The sequence below is a fragment of the Macaca mulatta genome, chromosome 7 (assembly GCF_049350105.2).
Source record: "Macaca mulatta isolate MMU2019108-1 chromosome 7, T2T-MMU8v2.0, whole genome shotgun sequence".
NCBI classification, from domain to species: Eukaryota; Metazoa; Chordata; class Mammalia; order Primates; family Cercopithecidae; genus Macaca; species Macaca mulatta.
The window spans coordinates 75,575,311-75,595,845 of NC_133412.1; the positions used below are offsets into that span (position 1 = coordinate 75,575,311).

The window sequence follows — 20,535 nt, forward strand, 5'->3', positions numbered from 1 at the left end:
AAGGAGTGGGGGCAGAGCCCAGGGCTCTGTCTTGTTGAGTCTGTTCCCACAACTACACTATGTGAGCTCACTGGCCCAAGACTGGGGAAGGGGTGGTGTTCAAATCCAGGCCATCCCTCTCTTTGCTGAGCACCAAAGGGGACAGAAGAGAGATCTGTGGGGCCTCAGCCCTGTGTCCACCAGCAGGTCCCAGCACCAGGACACTCTCCTCTCCGTCTACCCCTTAAGCAGTCCTTCTCCACCAGCTTCTGTGCAACCAGGACAGTGGGATCCTGAAGAGGATTAAGCTCCCAGGCCCCATGATATCAACTTCTCTCCTGTGGGTCACTGGTCCTAGTAGGCAGCAGCCTCTGTGATCACATGGGGAATCAGGATTGAGAAAGTTCACCCTAGAGAAAGGACCTATCCAGGACTTGCCCAGCTACTCGAAGGCAACGTATGGATTTGGCCAGCTCCTCACCAACAATTTTTTTGTTTGTTTGTTTGTTTTAACAGAGAAGCCATCTTGCTAAGAGGAGAAGCCAGCCGAGCCCTCACATGGGAGGAACTGTCCAGGCCACACATCCAGCCCGGGGCAGGTACAGATAGAAGCAGCCATGGATGGGCAGCACCCGCCTTTCTGCCCAGCATCCTGTCTTCTTGAGTGGGAGCTCTGCAGACCAAGGGAGAGAGGCCAAGAGCCTCACCCAGGAGCTCCACTGTGTTGTCTTTTACTGACATAACAGTGAGGAGCAAGACAGAAAAGACACTAATGCCCTAGAACCACACCGCCTGACCAGGGTGAGCAGGGAGGAGGCAGTGGATGGGGACACACAGCTTAGTTCTTGGGGAATGAAAAACTCTTCTTCATCGTATGTATAAGGCATAGATATATACGCGGTATTAAAATGCAATGAGGAGGGAATGAATTAGGAAAAACATGTCTAAAAAGGCTTAGGGGTGGGGGGTGCCAGCAAGATTGAGAAACACTGCAAACACAATGACTATTTTCACTTTGGCTTATTATGTTGAGCTTTTAATCCAAAATAAACACTTTGAAATTACTGCAGTTACGGAATACTATTTTACACTGGTTTTACCTCAACTTTTCACAGTTGCCATTTTCCTACCCTTCCCTCACTACTGAACAAAGACTGATTAGGGGTCTGCCAAGTGCAGACACTGGGGACCCAGCCTTCTGGAGCCCTCACGAACCTCAGTCTAGTGTCTTTGTGGTTGTCAACTGTAAACCGTAATGTCCATGGAAACATCACTATGGCTTACTAATCCATTCACCCATAATTTTCTGAATTTTTATCCAAGGAAAAAATAATGCCTTTTGCTTCTGTTGGTTCACTGTATTCTCTTGAGATAAATCCTTTCGAGAAAAATTTTTTTATGTCACACTGTCCTAAAAGTTCTATTTATCAGGCAGGCCACCCGCAAGCCACACTTAAACCCCCCTGCAACGAAGAGGCTTCTTTCAGCTCAGGAGGGGTGGTGGCCCCTCTAAATCTGCCAAGGCAGATGGAAGGTGCCGCCTGGCTTCTACCTGCCGCATCCCAAGCCCCTCAGCCTGGAGGCGCTGCTCAGGCTTTCTCTGGACCCCAGAGCTGGGAGTCATCTGCAAGCCCAGCTGCTGCTCCAGACGGGAGTAATGTCCATACAATGGACTCCACTGCTCTCACCACAGAGGGGACAAAGAACTCGGCACTCAGGTTCACCCACCTGGTGAAGTAACTTGTTTACTTCCACTTATCCAGAGCAAGCCAGAGAGAGAAACAAAGAAGGGCAGCAAGACTGGCTCCCTCCAAAGCCAACATGGCCCCCTGAGGAGGATTCCGCCGCTACAGCACGACTGGCCTTTGTAAACAGATGCAGCCTGAGGACCTGGAGGGAGGCTGTCTCTGCTCCTGTCTGGTCCCACAGATGGAGCCATTAAAAGCACTGTGGCCTAGATATCACTTTCAATGAACCACCAGGAGCGACAGTCTTGGAAGAACACAAACATGCAGAACAGAACAAAAAATGAACAAAAGCCAAGCACTGGCCACTTACTGGTAGTGAATTTCTTTCTCCCTCCCTGTTCTTCTCCAGGCTGTCAATGCTGATACTGAATCAGAATGAGAATGCCTCTCAATTCCCAAAGCCCAAGATACAACTCTTCCTTTACCCGCCGAGAGAGATGAGAGCAGGGGGAGCATAGCTGGCACAATCTCCTCAGACAACAATTGGGCAACATCTTACAAAATGACAAATGCATGTGCCCTCTGCCCCAGCATTTCCACTCCTAAAAATTTCCTTTCCATCATGCCTGCACGTGGTTACAAAATGGTTACATGCCGCAGCATGGTTACAAAAGGAAGGGCTGCAAACAACCACAATGTTCACAAATAAGAGGCCTGGTGAGATAAACTTGGGCACCTGCACAGAGTGGAGTACCACACAGCTGTCTAAAAACACCAAAGGGGCCGGGCAGTGGCTCATGCTTGTAATCCCAGTACTTTGGGAGGCTGAGGTGGGTGGATCACCTGCCAGCCTGGCCAACATGGTGGTGGCAGTCACCTGTAATCCCAGCTACTCAGGAGGCTGAGGCAGGAGAATCGCTTGAACCCAGGAGGTGGAGGTTGCAGTGCCAAAATCGAAGTATTGCACTCCAGCCTGGGCGACAAGAGCAAGACTTCGTCTTAAAAACAAAAACAAAACAACTGGCTTTCTCCACTAAAATAAAGAGCTGTGTATCAGATGTTACTTTTTTCTTTTCTGAGATGGAGTTTCACTCTTGTTGCCCAGGCCGGAGCGCAATGGTGCAATCTCGGCTCACCGCAATCTCTGCCTCCCCGGTTCAAGCAATTCTCCTGCCTCAGCCTCCCAAGTAGCTGGGATTACAAGCATGTGCCACTATGCCCAGCTAATTTTGTACTTTTAGTAGAGACAGAGTTTCTCCATGTTGGTCAGGCTGGTCTTCAACTCCCAACCTCAGGTGATTTGCCCACCTCAGTCCTCCAAAGTGCTGGGATTACAGGTGTGAACCACCGCGCCCGGCTCAGATGTTACCTTTGATATGTGTGAAAAACCAGACTATTCATACACACACACATATATATAATATAGACACACCTACTGGCACATGCACAAACTCTCTCCGGCAGGCTATGTAAGAAATTGGTTACTGCTAGCTATGGCGGAGAGGAGAGCAGGGGAGACTGTTTTCACTGCACACCCTTTTGACCTATTGAACTCTGTGTCCAAAGTGGTATTATCTTCAAGCACCTTGCTGTATGTGAGCCTTTGTGCAGGAGCCCTATCTATATTCTTTCATTCAATCCTTTCAACATCTTCACAAGGTCTCCCTGTCCTGGTTGTACAGATATGCAAACTGAGGCTCTGAGAAGATAAGCAACGTGCACACATTCTTAGTTTGGCTGGAGCCAGTACTCAAAGCTGTTTCACTCCAAAACAGCAAAATGTAGGATATTTATGAAGATGAAGCACACCAACACTGCGTGTGCCTGAACAGAGGCATGCTATTACAAACTCTTGATTTCCCAAGCCTCCCGCTGCCACAGCAAATCTATGCCTGTCTTCCCAGGCATCAGGAAAGAGGACAGCACATGGAGATACACCTCCCTGCCAGGCTCAGCACTGCATACTAGGCGGAGGACTAGAGCATACAGAGCAGGCTCCCCCTGTCCCACCCCCCGACATCTGCCTTCCTCTCTGCCTGGGACATCCCCACGTGCCGGCGCTCCCACCTCTGCGCTGTGAGACCTGTGCCTGGGATTCATGCTCAGTGCCTCAGTTTCCTCATTTGTGAAACAGATACTAAAAGAATTACACCAACCCCAAAGGACTGGTGAGGGACTGAAAAGGGAAGGTGGTTTGCAGAGCCAGGCACAGGGTCCGACACTCAGCTCCCGGTTTTCAGGGGCTTTAGATGGTACAGCTTTTCTCAACAACTGCTTGGTCCCAGGATCTTTACAACTGAAAAATAACTCAGGACCCTAAGGGGCTTCTGCTTATGTGGTTTTGCCTATTGGTATTTACCAGAGTTGAAATTAAAACTGAGCAAAAAACTATGTTAATTTAAAATAACAAAACCTTCACATGTTAACATAAATAACAAATGTTTTTCTGCCGCCTAGGCTGGAGTGCAATGGCATGATCTCAGCTCACCACAACCTCCGCCTCCCAGGTTCAAGCAATTCTCCTGCCTCAGCCTCCCAAGTAGCTGGGATTACAGGCATGTGCCACCACATCCAGCTAAGTTTTCTGTATTTTTAGTAGAGACGGGGTTTCACCATATTGGCCAAGCTGGTTTCAAATTCCTGACCTCAAATGATCCACCTGCTTCGGTCTCCCAAAGTGCTGGGATTACAGGCGTGAGCCACTGTGCTCAGCAGTAACAGGTGTTTTTCATAAATCAATTTCCCAAGAAAAGATAAATGTTTCAGGTGATGGGTATCCCAGTTACCTGATTTGATCATTACACACTGTATGCTGTGTATCAAAATATCACAGGTGTCCCCAAAATATGTGCAACTGTTACATGTCATTTTTCTAAATTGCTTTTTGACCAGATAGTGGCTGGATTCTCATATCTGCTTCTGCATTCAATCTGTTGAAATGCATTGTTTTGACTATACAATATAAAGAAAATCCAACCTTACACACATAGTTGGAAAAGGGAGATTGTATTTTCAGATCATTGTGGATACTCTCCTTTGATACTACACTAAAACTTGACAAGTATAGTGCCTTAAAGGTTAGCTGCAATGTGAAATCTGAGCCCGTATCAATGAACTTTTGTACTCAGTGGCATTCCCATCTGACAGCCTGTCCTGCACTTTGAATGGATTGTTTACCCATGCGTGATTTTGTAACATCAGGCACCAGCCATTTGGAAAACATCGGTTCACTGAGTTATGCACTCTGGAGAGAATGAGTGAAAAAGACAAATAATGTTTTAGTATTACCATGAAAATAGTTTTGACCTTGTGGACTCTCCACCAAGAGAATCTCAGGGACACCCAGACCACACTTTGAGAACACTGGGGTAGCAGATTTTTCTTTTCTTTTTTTTTTTTTTTTTTTTTGAGATGGAGTTCCATTCTTTTTGCCCAGGCTGGAGTGCAATGGCGTGGTTTTGGCTCACTGCAACCTCCACCTCCCGGGTTCAAGGAATTCTCCTGCCTCAGCCTCCTGAGTAGCTGGGATTACAGGTGCACGCCACCATGCCGGCTAATTTTTTGTATTTTTAGTAGAGACAGAGTTTCACCATGTTGGCCAGGCTGGTCTTGAACTCCTAACCTCCAATAATCCACCCGCCCTGGCCTCCCAAAGTGCTGGGATTACAGGTGTGAGCCACCATGCCTGGCCAGAAGATTTTTCTTATCCTCCACACTAACCACAGTTTTTTTCAAGAACTCACAAAAAGAAACTTCTGTAGGAAGCATGGGGGCCTATGCAGGGGGTCTCCATCCTGTTTGTTCTACAATGCAGGCACTAGAGCCTGCTGTCACTAGAGGCAGCTGGACCCAGTACCCTCTCACCCACTGCTGGCTGTCTCCCTCTAATGAGCTGGCCCTGCCTGCTCCTCCCTTCATTATCAAAAGCCTTCTCTCCCCCACAGGACCACCTCATCCTTCTCCAAAAAAAACAGACCTCAGGGGTTTGCAGAGGGCAGGCCCTCCAGTAGCAAAGTACAGGGGCCATGAGTAGACTGCTACACTTGGGCTTTGCAGTTGATAATTCTTGGTCTCTTGAAATTACATATGTATGTGTATTTATAGCAAAAACATGGGTGCCCATAAATAGCCAGTCATTCATGTACACATTTTTAGCATATTGTTTAGCCACCAAGTTCCACTGCATCCTCCTTCCTGGGACCTTGCATTGGGGTTTTCCTTCCCAGTCTTGCCACCACCACTGCAGGCCAGGTTATGGCCAGGCCCCTGAACCCTCTCTTCCCACACCTAACAACCCAGTGCCAAATTGTGAGAGCTCCTGCTCAAAAGCCTTCAATGATGCTTTCACATCCAAGCTATGTTCAATCGGTTCCCTTTCCAGCTTTGTCCCACCCCCAGCCCCTCTTCCTCCCTCTCTCAGCTTTAGCTCTCCCCCTCCCTTCCCCTCATTCTCCCTGCTCAGCCCTATACCCTCCCCTCCATAATCTCTCCCTTCACAGCTGCACCCCACTCTGGATTTTATATTTGTCGGTCATGTAGATGGCCTTGTCCATAGTACATGCTCAGAAAATGAATGCAGTAAATACACTGAAATCTGAGCACCTACAATGTGGCACCCCATGCAGCGCACAGGGCATATGGCATGCAGTAAAGAACATCATTTTGTCGTCTCTCCTAGAATGAGCGTTCTTCTGCCCTCTGTGTCTCTGCTGCAGCACGGCAGCCTTTCTTCTACTGCTGGACTGCACTGTCCACTCCTCAGGTCACTGTGTATTGTGCCCTTCTCTGTACTGGCAGCTCAAGGACAGTGTTCTGTGTCATCTTTGCTACCTAGAATCGATTAGATGCTTAATAAATACTGCTAAATGAAACGGGGATTAGCCACAATACCCACGGGAGAAAGAATCAAAATGATCCAGAGATCTGTTAGACCCACGTGAGAGTTCCCTGGTGCCTGCCTGGTACCTGCCGTATTATTTGCAGGATAATCAACATATACCATATTTAAACATTTTATTTATTATTTATTTATTTTGAGACATAGTCTTGCTCTATCACCCAAGCTGGAGTGCAGCAATGCGACCTCAGCTCACTGCCATCCTCTGCCTCCTGGGTTCAAGCTATTCTCCTGCTTCAGCCTCCCAAGTAGCTGAGATTACCACGACTGGCTAATTTTTGTATTTTTGTTTGTTTGTTTGTTTGTTTGGTAGAGATGAGGTTTTGCCGTGTTGGCCAGGCTGGTCTCAAATTCCTGACCTCAGGCGATCCACCCGCCTTGGCCTCCCAAAGTGCTGGGATTACAGGCGTGAGCCACTGTGCCCGGCCATATTTAAACATTTTAGGCCAGGCGTCGATCTTAAAGAAGGGAGATTATCTGGGTGAGCCTGATCTAGTCAATAAGCTCCTTAAAAGCAGAGTTGGCTGGGACGGTGGCTCATGCCTGTAATCCCTACTCTTTGGGAGGCCGAGGCAGGCGGATCACCTGAGGTCAGGAGTTCGAGACCAGCCTGGCCAACATGATGAAACCCCTGTATCTACTAAAAATACAAAAAATTAGCCAGGTGTAGTGGTGCACACCTGTAATCCCAGTTACTCAGGAGGCTGGGGCAGGAGAATTGCTTGAACCTGGGAGGCAGAGATTGCAGTGAGCCGAGATTGCGCCATTGCACTCAGCCCAGGCAACAAGAGTGAAACTCCGTCTCAAAAAAAAAAAAAAAAAAATTGCAGCGTTTTCTCCAGCTGGTCCCTAAAGTAAAAGTCAGAGATTCGAAGCAAGAAAGGATGTGACACATCTCTGCAGGCTTGAAGATGGAAGGCATTGAGACTGGCACCCAGCTGCGGCTAGCAAGGAAATGGGGACAGACTTCAGTCCTACAACCATAAGGAACTCGATTCTGCCAAAAACCTGAGCCTGGAAGCAGATTCTTCACCAGAGCCTCAAGAATCCAGTCCAGCTGCACCTTGATTTTGGACTTGTGAGACCCTAAGTAGAGAACGCAGTCAGGCCAGCCCAGACTTCCAGCCTACAGAACTGTGCACTAATCAATAGGTACTGAGTAAGCCACTAAGCTTGTGGTGATGTGTTATGCTGCAATAGAAACCTATATAAGCCCCATCTGGCCTCTAGTCATAATGTATAGACATTAAAAACACACCAGGTAATCATCCAAAAGGTGCAGAGACTACTCACGCTTTCTGCATTTTCAATTCCTGAACATGTGATGCTAGAGAGCAGAGACTGATGTATTTCTACATCAGAGACTGATGTATCCTGGTCCTTAGCACAGTGGGTAGCACAGAGTAGGTTCTCAATCTCGTTTAACAAAGCTTCAACTTTCTGGGCAGTCAGAACAACATGGCTTACAGTTTTGGAGCTGCCCGGCAGCCAGGTACAATTATCCGGGCAAAACCCAGCAAAGTCCTTTTTTTCCCCCACCTAGAGGAAACTCCAGGCACAGGAAGTGGTTCAGACAAAGCCGCCCAGCAACCAGGGTAGGTGTGTGTCCACATGCAAACGTGTCTTACTTTGTACAACACAGGACCATGTGCAGTGGCCCTGCCTCAGCCCACAGCAGCCTCCCAGGGCTTAGCTAACCAGCCAAACCCTGGCATTTTGCTTGTAATTGTACCTCCCAGTAAAAAGTCCTGGTTGGAGTGGTAAAAATAGCAACTGCAACTTCCTGCAACACAGATATACCAGTTGATGCATGAAAAGAAACCTGGTGATCCGACCTCACTCCAACTCAGCGAAATGCCTTCAAGCTGTGCTCAGAATGGCAGTGGGACAGGAGCCCAGCAAAGGCAGCCGACTCACCCCCCTGCCCCAGGAGAACCCATGCAAAACCAGCTCTAGAGTGAGATGCTTCCCTTACTCTCTTAATGAAACACCCAACTCTCAGAATCAGCAGGTGTCTAATAAATGCAAAAACTGCTTTCAGCGAGGCCCCTCCCCTCTCCCTTCTGCTCACTAGCTGCAGAGGTATAAAGGCAGGAGGCCTCCCTACCAAGCCCTTTGAGGGTCCCATTGTCCCCTTGGTTATCCTCTCCCTTCCCCTACCTACATCCGTCCCTGAGACTGTTCCAAGTAGGTCAGGCTGGCTGGGATCACAGGAGCCTCCTCTGGAGCTTGGTTCTGAGTCATCTCCAGGGCAGCAGGGGAATCATGGCCAAACCTGGATGTTGCTTCCTGAAGGGTGAGGAGAGCCTGGCCAAAACGTCCCCAGGTACCTAACCCCAGCAGTAATGAATTCCTCTGGGGCCCAGGCCATGGTCAGCAGTTCCCTGGCTCCTCTATCACGGGGCCTGATGCCTCCTGGGACCACACAGGCAAGTAAACAGGGTTGAGTCTGTGGTGGCCACTGCCCCTTTCTGGGTCTTTTTCTAGACCAGCTAGGGAACTCTCTCTGTCCTCCTGGCTCATTTCTTTATTCCTGCAGACAGGTGACAGATCACTGACTGGGTCAGCCCTCTGTGAAGAGCTCTCAAGCCCAGCCAGATGGCTCTCTCAGCCAGGTAAGGTCCCGTGCATCTCTGGGACAATAGGCAGACACCTCCCACCTATGGCCAGCTCCACTGCACATGGGCAAAGTCACCCCAGCTCCTCCCCTGTATATGCTGGCTGTTTAGAAACACCTGAATTCATTCAAATGTTCCAGATACTTCCATTTCCCTAGTAAAAAACCATGCCTCTTCATGTTTGCTGAGCTTCTCAGCATAAAATGAACTTTTAGGAACATTTTCCCATGTAAAAAATACAGCAGCCTAGTGGTGGGCAGGGGCGGGCAGGGATTAACGGCCTCATTTCACAGATGAGTCCCCAGCTGAGGTCAAGAGACCAATGAGAGGCAGAACCATCACTCAATAAATTTTGATCTTCTGGAAAGACAAACGTGGACTAGAATCAAAGGACAAAGCCTGAATAAACTTTTTTTTTTTAATGGAACAATGAGATTCCACCGCCCCTGCACTCCCCCTCCGCCCCCGCTGCCCCATCACATTAACTAAAACTAAAAATGCGGATAATACCAAAAATGTGGGGGCTGGGAGCAGTGGTTCATGCCTGTAATCCCAGCACTTTGGGAGGCCAAGGCAGGCGGATCACCTGAGGTCAGGAGTTTGAGACCAGCCTGACCAACATGGAGAAGCCCCATCTCTACCAAAAATACAAAATTAGCTGGGCTTGGTGGTGCATGCGTGCAATCCCAGCTACTTGGGAGGCTGAGGCAGGAGAATCGCTTAAACCCAGGAGGCGGAGGTTGCTGTGAGCCGAGATCACGCCATTGCACTCCAGCCTGGGTGACAAAAGCGAAACTCCATCTCAAAAAAAAAAAAAAAATTGGTGAGTCTGTAGAGAAATGGGCACTCAGGCACTATTATTAGTGGGACAGTAAACTGAATAAGTCTTTGCAAAAGGCATTTGGCTTTGACAATGAAAATTTAACATAATCACACTTGCTCATAAAGATGCATGATCAAGGACACACAAGATTTCATTGATCGTACAGGGAAAATGAGGCATGACCTAAAGTCTCTCCTTAGGACACAATGAGAGGAAATGATGGTTTGGCTGCAGTGTGGAATATGACGACACTGTGAAAAAGAGCTCCACCACACACTAAGTAGTATAAGTTGTAGAGTATTGAGTATGATTCAAATTACATAAATGCAAAATCTACACATACAACGGAGGACTAGAAGGGTATGCACCCATCTGTGGACAGATACAAAGGAGAGGATGGACCCTCACACTGTGCTCCATCTTTTCCTATACTTTTCATTTATAAAGGAAATCCTAGCTGGGCGTGCTGGCTTGCACCTATAATCCCAGCTACTTGGGAGGCTGAGGCAGGAAATCGCTTGAACCCAGGAAGTGGAGGTTGCAGTGAGCTGAGATCGCGCCACCGCACTCCAGCCTGGGCAATGAGAGAGAAACTAGTTCTCAAGAAAAAAAAAAAAAAAAAGGAAATCCATTGATATATTATTTAAATCAGAGAAAAACAATAAAATGAAAGAGAACAATGTTATCCTTAGTCTCCCCCTGTACCAGAGGACTGCAGATAGTCAGGGTGTGGCGCCTCTCTGTGCCTCATGGTGTCTTCGTCCGCAGCCCACACAGGCCCAGTCTTTGCACGAGCTGTGCTCCCCACCTGGCAGGCCTTTCTCTGATCCTCCCGTGGCTGGCTCAAATGTCACCACCCCAGAGAGGCCTTCCTTGACTCCTCTTTGGAGGGCATCCTCACTTGACCATCTTCCCACACCTCCCTGTCTACTTCCTCTGCAGCTTCATATTTTTGTCAGTCTGTTGTCTGCCTCCCTCAGCTGAATGTGGGATCAGGAGGGGGCCGGGGAGAACCTTGCCTTGTTCTCCACTGAATCCCAGAGCCTGGCAGAGAACAGATGGGGAAAAAAAATTCCCTGGACACATTTGAAATGAGGAAACCAACAGTCCACTTCCTCACCTCATCAATGAGGAAACTGAGGCAGACTCTCAACATGCCCACTATTGAGACTCTAGCACTGTGCCATACCACCTGTCTGCCTCCCATGTCAGACACTGAGCTCCCAAGCAGGTGCTCTTTGAACCTGACTTTCTTTCCTCAGCTTCTACTCCAGGGCGAGCCATTCAGAAAACTAAATAAATGTTTGTGGCATGAATGGAGCTGGATACCTTTCTCCCTCAGATTTCCAAGCCTGTGAACAACAGAGGCATTCACAGGTTAAGGGACTTGCTGCCAAGGTCTCACAAGCTCAGCTAGAGTGCAGAATATGAACTCTGGGCAATGGATGGAATCGCCATAGTTTTCTAGAAAGAGAACTGCTCCATCTCTTGGCCCTCACTCCTCTCACAAATTGGCCTGGCCAACAGCAAACCTGGCTGGCAGCTTGTCCTGCGGTTTGAATGAGCAAAGCTTCTCCTTATCTCAATTAGGAAATTAATTATGCTCAGCCTAGATGGATCTGTGGTCAGCCTCTCCTTGGGGGCCCAATGGGAACAGGCAAAAATGTAAGCAAGGCTTTTTTGTCTCCATTCTTTCCTTGCATCCTACTCCTCACCACATGGCTGATGGTGGAAGACTCCTCCTGGCAGAGGTGGGTGGGGAGTGACACCTAAGGTGAATGTGGCCCTTGGGCTGGTGGCAGCAGGCACAGCGCTCCCACGGCCTGCTCAGCTCTGCTTCCCCGTGGGAGGAGTCATCCAACTGGTCTTGCAGGCTGGTGTTCAGCCGCCTCCTCCTGCCCCACTGGGCTCCCTCAAGATCCCCCCTTTTTTTTTTGAGACAGAATCTTACTCTGTTGCCCAGACTGCAGTGCCATGGTGCAATCTCTGCTTACTGCAACCTCTGCCTCCAGGGTTCAAGTGATTCTCCTGCCTCAGCCTCCCAAGTAGCTAGAATTATAGGCACATGCCACCACGTCCGGCTAATTTGCTCAAGATCCCCCTTGCTCCTCAGAGCTCGTTGTCCAACTCTCTGCTGGGAGGTGGCCCTGGCTCTGTGCCCAAGGGACATCCCACTAGGGAGGTCTCACCCTAGCCATTCCAGAGGGGGTCATCCTGGTGCTCCCATGAACTGCTGCCCAGCTCCCTGCCCACAACCAGAGCGGCAGCCTTGGGAAATGAGTAACCCATACACCACCTTCCTTTGAGCCCTCGCCTGCTCCCCTAAGCCCAGCCTGGTGCTCCCTGATGCAGTCTTCTGTCTCCACCACCCCTTCGCAGGAGGCCCGAAACTCTGAGGCAGTGGGCAAGGACAGGGAACTGACGGAGGCTCAAGAATAGCCCCGTCCCTTTGGAGTTACTGGGAAAATCTCAATCGAGTCTCCAGGAAACTAGGAGCTTGCTTACGTCACCCCTCTCATTCTACAGGTGAAAAAACTAGAGAAAGTAACTTGCCCAATTCCCACGGCACACATCCGAGGCAGAGCTGGAACTAGAACCCCATTCCTGACTTTTTTTTTTTTTTTTTTTTTGAGACAGAATTTTGCACCTGTCGCCCAGGCTGGAGTGCAATGATGCGATCTCGGCTCACAGCAACCTCCGCCTCCTGGGTTTAAGCGATTCTCCTGCCTCAGCCTCCCAAGTAGCTAGGATTACAGGCATGAGCCACCATGCCCAGCTAATTTTGTATTTTCAGTAGAGATGGGGTTTCTCCATGTTGGTCAGGCTGGTCTCAAACTCCTGACCTCAGGTGATCCGCCCGCCTCAGCCTCCCAAAGTGCTGGGATTACAGGCGTGAGTCACCGTGCCCAGTCCATTCCTGACTTCTAAATTGGCCCCTCTGTATTCTACTGGCTGCTCAAGCTCTTCCTGACCAGAAGGGCTAAGCAAGTAACTCAAGCCTTATAAAACGGCTGAATACCAGAGCTTGCAAGAACTTTTGAAATTCTATAGCAAAACATTTAATAGAAGTATTATACAGGAAAGCAAATTGAGGCTCACAGAGGTAAGGGAACCTGCATGGCGTCACACAGCCAAGCAGGGGCCAAGCAGGACTCCCCTACTCCAACTCAAGTGCTCTTTCTGCCAACAGGTTCCAGATCTGAAGGTTCTAGCTACCGGATGGTGAAGACACGGAGTTGGCCTCAGACCTTGGTCACACTGAAACAAGACGTGGCCCAGGTGAGCCTCATACTCTCTACCCAAGTCAGGGCACGGGAGACCACTGTGGGAGAAAAGTATGGCTGGGAAGATTTGTATGTATTTGCAGAAAATTTGGTGCAATTTCTCAATGAAATTGATTTCTGAGACCACAGAGCTGCCATTAAAGAAAGAAAGAAAAAAAAGGCCAGGCGCAGTGGCTCACACCTATAATCCCAGCACTTTGGGAGGCCAAGGCAGGTAGATCACGAGGTCAGGAGTTCAAGACCAGCCTGGTCAACATGGTGAAACCCCATCTCTACTAAAAATACAAAAATTAGCCGAGTGTGGTGGCGGGCGTCTGTAATCCCAGCTACTGGGGAAGCTGAGGCAGAAAACTGCTTGAACTCAGGAGGTGGAGGTTACAGTGAGCTGAGATTGCACCACTGCACTCCAGCTTGGGCAACAGAGTAAGACTCTGTCTCAAAAAAAAAAAAAAAAAAAAAAAAAAAAAGGCCAGGCACAGTGGCTCATGCCTGTAATCCCAGCACTTTGGGAGGCTGAGGCAGGCAGACCACCTGAGGTCAGGAGTTCAAGACCAGCCTGGACAACATGGAGAAATCCCATCTCTACAAAAATACAAAAATTAGCCAGGCATGGTGGTGTGTGCCTGTAATCCCAGCTACTCAGGAGGCTGAAGCAGGAGAATTGCTTGAATCCGGGAGGTGGAAGTTGCAGTGAGCCAAGATGGCACCATTGCACTCCAGCCTGGGCGACAGAGCGAGACTCCTTCTTAAAAGAAAAAAATGTCAATACATACACACGTATCCTTTATCATCCAACAAGGTGCTGGGGCAGGGCTTGGAAGGAAAGGTTTAGCAATAAGAAAGAGTGTCAAGAGAGGGACGGGGCAGGGGTAGGGGGAGGTGACTGGGGGCTCAGGGGAGGGCTGCAAATCAGCTGCAGAGCAAAAGCACCCAAGCTCAATTCTACACCCAGAGACCAAAACCAAAAAGGGAAAGGGGAGCCTGGCATGACTGACACCCATTTGGTGCCAGACCCCATTCTAGGGGATTCTGCATAATATGGTGGTTAACCTTCACCATATCCCTGAGAAAAGCTAACAAAGCTCAATGAGGTTAAGGAACTTGATCACAGACCCACAGCATTTGAACACCAGTCTGGTGCCAGAGCCCATGCTCTTTCCACTGCTCCTGGGTTAAAAGGACTTAACAGGGAGCCCTTCCTATCCCTAAACCCCTTCGCTTCCCCACCTAATCCCACAGCACCCTTTCCCCAGCTCCTAACAGCCCCAGAAGGACCTGGAGGCAGTATGGGATGATGAGGCCCTGAAGATGACAGGTATCAGCTTTTGACACCTTTAGGCTGGTACGGCAATGAGGTGGTCCAGGAAAGGGGTTGGAACCTGCTGTAGGGGCTGGGCTGACTTCCATCAGCTGGGGATAGCTGCTGATTGATAAGTCCTGCTAGGATGCTGTGACTGAAAGCTGTGGATGCTTAAGTTCTCCCTCCTCCCTGCTCCTCTGCACCTCCCCTCTCTACCCACAGCTTGTTCCAACTAAGTGTTTCCTGGTGGGGAAAATGCTTCAACAGCCTTGGCTGGCTGAGGCAATTAAATTATGAAATTTACCACATTAGATGAAAACCAGCATTTCAATCAACCAATTCATTTGTGTCTGGCCACTGTGTTTTCTTGTGCCAGCTCTGCCCACACTGGCCAGGCTACGCCTACACTGCCTGCTGGTACAGAGGGACTAGAGGCTCAGACAATGGGCTGGTCTTTGGGACCAGGGACGTAGGTTCTTTCAGGATCCCCGGAGAAGAGAGGCTGCATCCAGAAGCCATCCAGCTTCCTGCAAATGCGCTGGACTGCTGACTGTGCGGCCAGACACGAGGGACGAGAGCAAACCTTCCACCACATCCCACTTGCATTCTCCATGGCCTCAACCTGTGCCTATCTTGAGGTTGGCAATGAATTGGCCTCTGGGAGAAGTGTGGGTGAGAGACAGGAAAAAGGTGGCTGCCCTACACCTGGAATCTGGGCTGTGACATGCCTTTCCCATCTTAGTCAAGGCATCCTCTCCCCAAGAAGCCTTGCCCACCTGTGTCTCCTCCGCTCCTCTTGCTACCTCTATCACTACGATGTGTCATGGTTCCTAATCCATGTGCCGGCACTCCCTTATGTAGGTGCTCACTAAAGGATGAGTCTCCAGCACCTAACCCAGGGCCTGGCACACAGCAGGTGCCCACTCAGGTCTGTTCAAACAATGAATGAATGAATTAATCAATCAGTCACAAACCACCCACTAAGTAACACTCTCACTCATACTACCCTTCCCCGCTGCCCCCGCCCAAGTGATAGACGGACGAATCAAGCTTGCTTTTCACTGGGTAATTGTTCTCTTTTCTTCCTGCTCTCTTCTGCCCACACGGGGTGCCCGCAGATTTAAAACGCTATTAAGGGGCATCGGGCTACAGAACCTGCTTCCGATGTGGAGCATACAGCTTGTCTTCAGCTCTTCTCTCCGCACCACACACATAAATCCAACTGCAGCCCAAGACCCCAGGATGAAGGTGTCTTCCATTTCTGCTTCCCTTTTATCAACCTCCCTGGAGCCACTGCCTGACAAATGACTCAAAACTGAAATAGCTGCCGGGCCAGAAAAAGACTGACTCCGTCAACCTTCACAGGCACAGCTTGGGGACCCAAGGGCCTCCGGTCTTGGGACACCAAATGGACCCAGAGATGGGGTAGACTGTGTCCTACTCTTCCCCAGACCCCCAGGCAAGCCTTCACCAACATGCCAGGAATCCTCACAGCTCAGATCAGCACACTGAGCATCAGTTCCTCCTATGAATGGGGAGACTGGGGCCCAGGGTCCCAAAGGGCTTGGCCCCATCACAGTCACTGGAATCTGCTCCAGGATACAGACCGTGGGATCCTGCCTCCTCTCCTGGTGCCACTGCTAACTTACTTCCCTTCCTCCCTCTATTGGGCCGACAGAGTGGAACCAGATGGTCCAGACACCTAGCATTCTCTGCCCTGACTACCGAGGAGAGTCAAAGCCCAGCCCGCCCTCCCCAAGGTCAAAGCCACCGGGATGCAGCAGGACCCAAGAGCGTCCAGATTAAATCTGCAGGGGCCTGGTTCCGCCCCCTCACCCACAGTTCGCGGGGTCAGGCCTCTAGAGAGATTTTTCTTTGTTCAAAGACAATGGGAATGCACTTTGGGGGCTTAGAGCAGCAACACAAAAAAGTGTCTGGTATCTCCCGGGCACAAGCCCCCAAAAGAAAAGCTTCTAAAGCAACTACGAAAGAGACAGGGGGAGTGGGGGCGTAACATCGCGCGGTGGTGTCTCGGAGCCAGGGCAAGCGTGGGAATTAGAGTCAGGCTGGAGGGCTTGCTCTGGACCTGCTAGGCTGGCCGCCACCCAGGTGGACAGGTGGGTGTGCCTTCGAATGCGACCTTTCTCTGCCGCTGGACAGTTCTGCAAACCGAAACGAGGGACCCTGGCAGGGGGAACGTGAACGGCCCGGGGCTCCGCGGCCAGGCCCGCGCAGACCCTCCCCTTGTGAACCCCGGGTTCTCGCTCTGCGCCGGGCAGGCAGCCATCCGGCCTGGGCGTCCAAGGCGCGGGGCATCGCCGCTCGCGTCCTCAAAGACAAGCAGTCTCTCTGTCCAGGATCAATAGTAATTTTTTAAAAAGAGAGTCTGCGGACTCAATGAATCAACCACTCCCTGGGGAAAGAGTAGCGGCTCCCGCGCGCAACATCCATTTGCCAAACAATTCATTCCCTCGCGCAGAGCTCTCGGTGAATTCCCTCGCGGAGCCGCGGGGTGCCGGCCGGCCGCCGCTCCCCACCATTGTCCCAAGGCCCCCGCCCCAGCCGTGCAGGCTCCTCGCGGGACACACAGCCCCATTGGGGCTCCGAGCACTAGGTCCCGGCCCGGCCCGGGGGTGGCGAGTCCCCAGCGCAGGGAGCGGGGACGCGGGTGCAGCGGCCAGAGCACGGCGCCCCCGCCCGGCCTGGGTACTCACTGCCGGAGGCGCTCCCCGCCGCCGCCGCCTCAGAGACCACCCCTAGCCGACCGCGCGAGCTCTGCAGGCCCCGCCGTGGCTCCCGTCGGCCGGCTCTCTACAGTCCAAAACGCTCCCGCTGCGGTATAGCCGAGGCGCCACCAACAAACTAGTTTCTCCGGCCTTCCCGCCCCGCCTCCCGGCCCGAAGCGCAGCAGCCAATCAGAGGCATCGCCTCTGTGACGGATGGGTAGCCGAACCCTTCAGTGCAGCCTCAGAGAAGAAAGGGGTGGGCCCCACGCCGCGCCGGCCCCGAGCGGGTAGGGGGGACCGGGGGCGTGGGGGGGCCGGGGGCGGGGAGGGGCGAGGAAAAGGACTTCGACCAGATTCTTAAAGAGACAGGCGCCTGCCCACCCCAGCGGCCCAAGTTTGGGAACAAAACGCGACGGTGTTCTAGAGCTTTCCGGAGGGAGCATTGTAGGTTGCATATGCCTCTTTTGTGTTCGGGTCACAAGTGTTGTAGATCTCTTTAGACTCTGCAGAACCACATTTGCCCGAGTGTTAATGAAACCCTTTCTTTCACTCTGGGCTTGTTTGAATGTTTGGGACTTTCTGCAGCCCCAGACCCCGCCTGTACTTGAAATCTGTATTTTTCGGGGTATTTCAGCTCTTCTCTCTGTGTTATTTCTCACTAAACTCCTTTTGTAAGCCAGCCTTTAAATGTTCATTCATTCATCCATCCATCCATCCATCCAATAATTTCTTCCAGGAACGTTTCCTGGACGCCCACACCATGCACTCGTCTCGGAGGGGGAGAACGGTTTGTGATTCCTCGTCCTTTTCCCTCCTGACTACTCCTTCAGCTTGCTGTGTGTGTCCAATCTCATCCGTAAAGCGGCAGATAAAAACTCTTCATCGGATTATTTGGGGGATTAAAGGAGACAAACTCCCAGACAAAATGAGTGCACAATAAATGTCCTCTCTTTTCTCCCTCCCAATGATAATCAGTAATTCAAGTAGGTTGCTTAAGGATACAAAAGGTAAAGCATAGAAAGTGATAAGAAGGAAAGAGTCAAGCCTGGGGCGGGGAAATTCCCAGAAAGCAGAGGTCACCTTGAGGGAGGTGGGAGGTGCAGGGAAGGTTTAAGGAAGCGTACAAAGATTTGGGAGAGGGGATAGGATTGTGACTGGTGGAACCTGGGAAATAGAATCCCTGGGTAGAAAGCTGCTTAGACCGGACAGATATTCCAGGGTTAAAAGACTGGGAGATGATAAGAAGATACCACCAGGGAAGGTATTTTTGAGAAACAGTTTGATGTTCTGGATTTGAAACCCCGCCCTGCCCCTCAAGAGTTAGGTAGGACTGAAGCAGATGGCTCAGACTCTCTGGTGTCTGGTTCTTACTGGTGAAGAGGATTCTAAAACCTTTCTTGCAGTGGTATGGGAAAGATTAAGATAACATATGGAATAGGCCTGGCACGTAGTAAGTGCTCAATATAGATTACTTTTTGTGCTTCCATTTGGCCCAGATCTGCAGATCTGCAGACACCAGGGTTCTGATACTTATGAACAGTATTGGCCAGAGGTAAGAAGCTTGCCAAGTGCACTGTTAAGGTGCCTTCAGAAGAGAAAAGGTAGTGAAAGGTGAAGCCAGCAAAACTTTCTGGGTCCAGTGGGGACTTGGAGTACTTTTGTCTTACCAGAGGATTGTAAAACGCACCAATCAGCGCTCTGTACCTAGCTAGAGATTTGTAAAATGCACGAATCAGTGCTCTGTAGAAACGCACCAACCAGCACTCTGTGGCTAGCTAGAGGTTTGTAAAATGAACCGATCAGCACTCTGTAAAATAGACCAATCAGCAGGACATGGGCGGGGACAAATAAGGGAATAAAAGCTGGCCACACCCAGCCAGGAGCAGCAACTCACTCAGGTCCCCTTCCGTGCTGTGGGATCTTTGTTCTTTCCCTGTCCACAATAAATCTTTCTGCTGCTCACTCTTTTGGTCCTCACCACCTCAAAGAGCTGTAACACTCACTGTGAAAGTCTGCAGCTTCATTCCTGAAGTCAGTGAGACCGCGAACCTACCAGAAGGAACCAACTGTGACACATTAGCATCAAAGTAATTGCTTCATTAAGGAAATGACAGAGATCACATTCGTAGTTTATCATCCTGCCGATTTTCTAGCACTAGAGTGTTTATAGAATTGTTGGTTGAATGAAGCTCCACATGCATAATTGATTCTTGGCAAGTTTATAACTGTTGCTTATTATTCTATGCAGGTTCGCTGTAAAATTATAAGTGCCAACCAAATAAAATCTGGTCCACATTATCATTTTTCCTCTCTTCAACTCCAAGGCTTAAATTAGGTACTAGAATATATTAAAATCAAATACAGTATAAGCAATGGGACAAAATCAGACCAAGAACACGTGTGGAGTTAATTGAATTTAGGTACAATTTGAAAGAAGATGAGAGGAGGAGAGGAAGTTTGCCTTGCCATCTGTTGCAGACCCTGCAGCATTACCGTCAACACAGCCCTTACCAGCCAGTGTTGTAATGGCCTGCTTACCTAGTCCACCTGCTGTGCAGGGAGTTCTGGGAGGGCAGGGACCATGAATTCGTCTCAGAACTCTTGGGGCTGCACCAAAGTTGTCTACACAGTTTTGAAATACTATGAATAAATCTCATATCCGTTAGAATTAGTTTTTACTGCATATGACAGAAAACCCCAAATTAGCTGTGACTGAAACAAGATAGAAGTTTCTTGCTTATGCAAAAGAAATCTAAAGTCAAGCTATTCCTTGTTGGCCACTCCACAGTTGTCAGAAACACGGGCTACTGTATTCTTATTCTTCATCTGTAGTGCTTGGTTCCCGTTTACAAGGTTGCCCTGTAGTCCAAGATGGCTGCTAGGACTCCAACTCTAACATCTATATCCCAGACAGTAGGAAGGAAAAATGGTGGAAGAACATCAGATGTGTGTCTTCCAGCCTGATTAGCTCCATTTATGTAGACTGCAGAAGTCCCACATAACACTTTTGTTTATGGACAGAATTTAGTTTTCCTACCTGCAAGAGCAGCTGGGAAATGTAGACTTTTATGTTATTACATCGCCTCCTCAAAGCCAGGATTCTGTTAACAAGGAAGAGGGAAGAATAGTTGCCTGTTGTCCACCAACAGTCCTTACCAATACCTTCCTCCCAGCATTGCCATCTAGCTAGTATTCCTGGTGGCCCAGAATCTGAAGTCTC

At 49.9% G+C, this 20,535-nt stretch overlaps 1 protein-coding gene across 4 annotated transcripts in view; it reads right to left on the bottom strand.

The window, feature by feature from the left end:
• Positions 1-17,448, bottom strand: part of KLHL25 (kelch like family member 25) — a 36,298-nt gene extending 18,850 nt beyond the window's left edge. For 3 of the 4 annotated variants that reach the window (XM_077937763.1, XM_077937765.1, NM_001258115.1), the window contains 1 exon segment: positions 17,304-17,448. The gene's annotated coding sequence lies outside the window, so the exon portion shown is untranslated. 4 annotated transcript variants of the gene reach the window in all.
• Between the last annotated feature and the right edge of the window lie 3,087 nt (positions 17,449-20,535).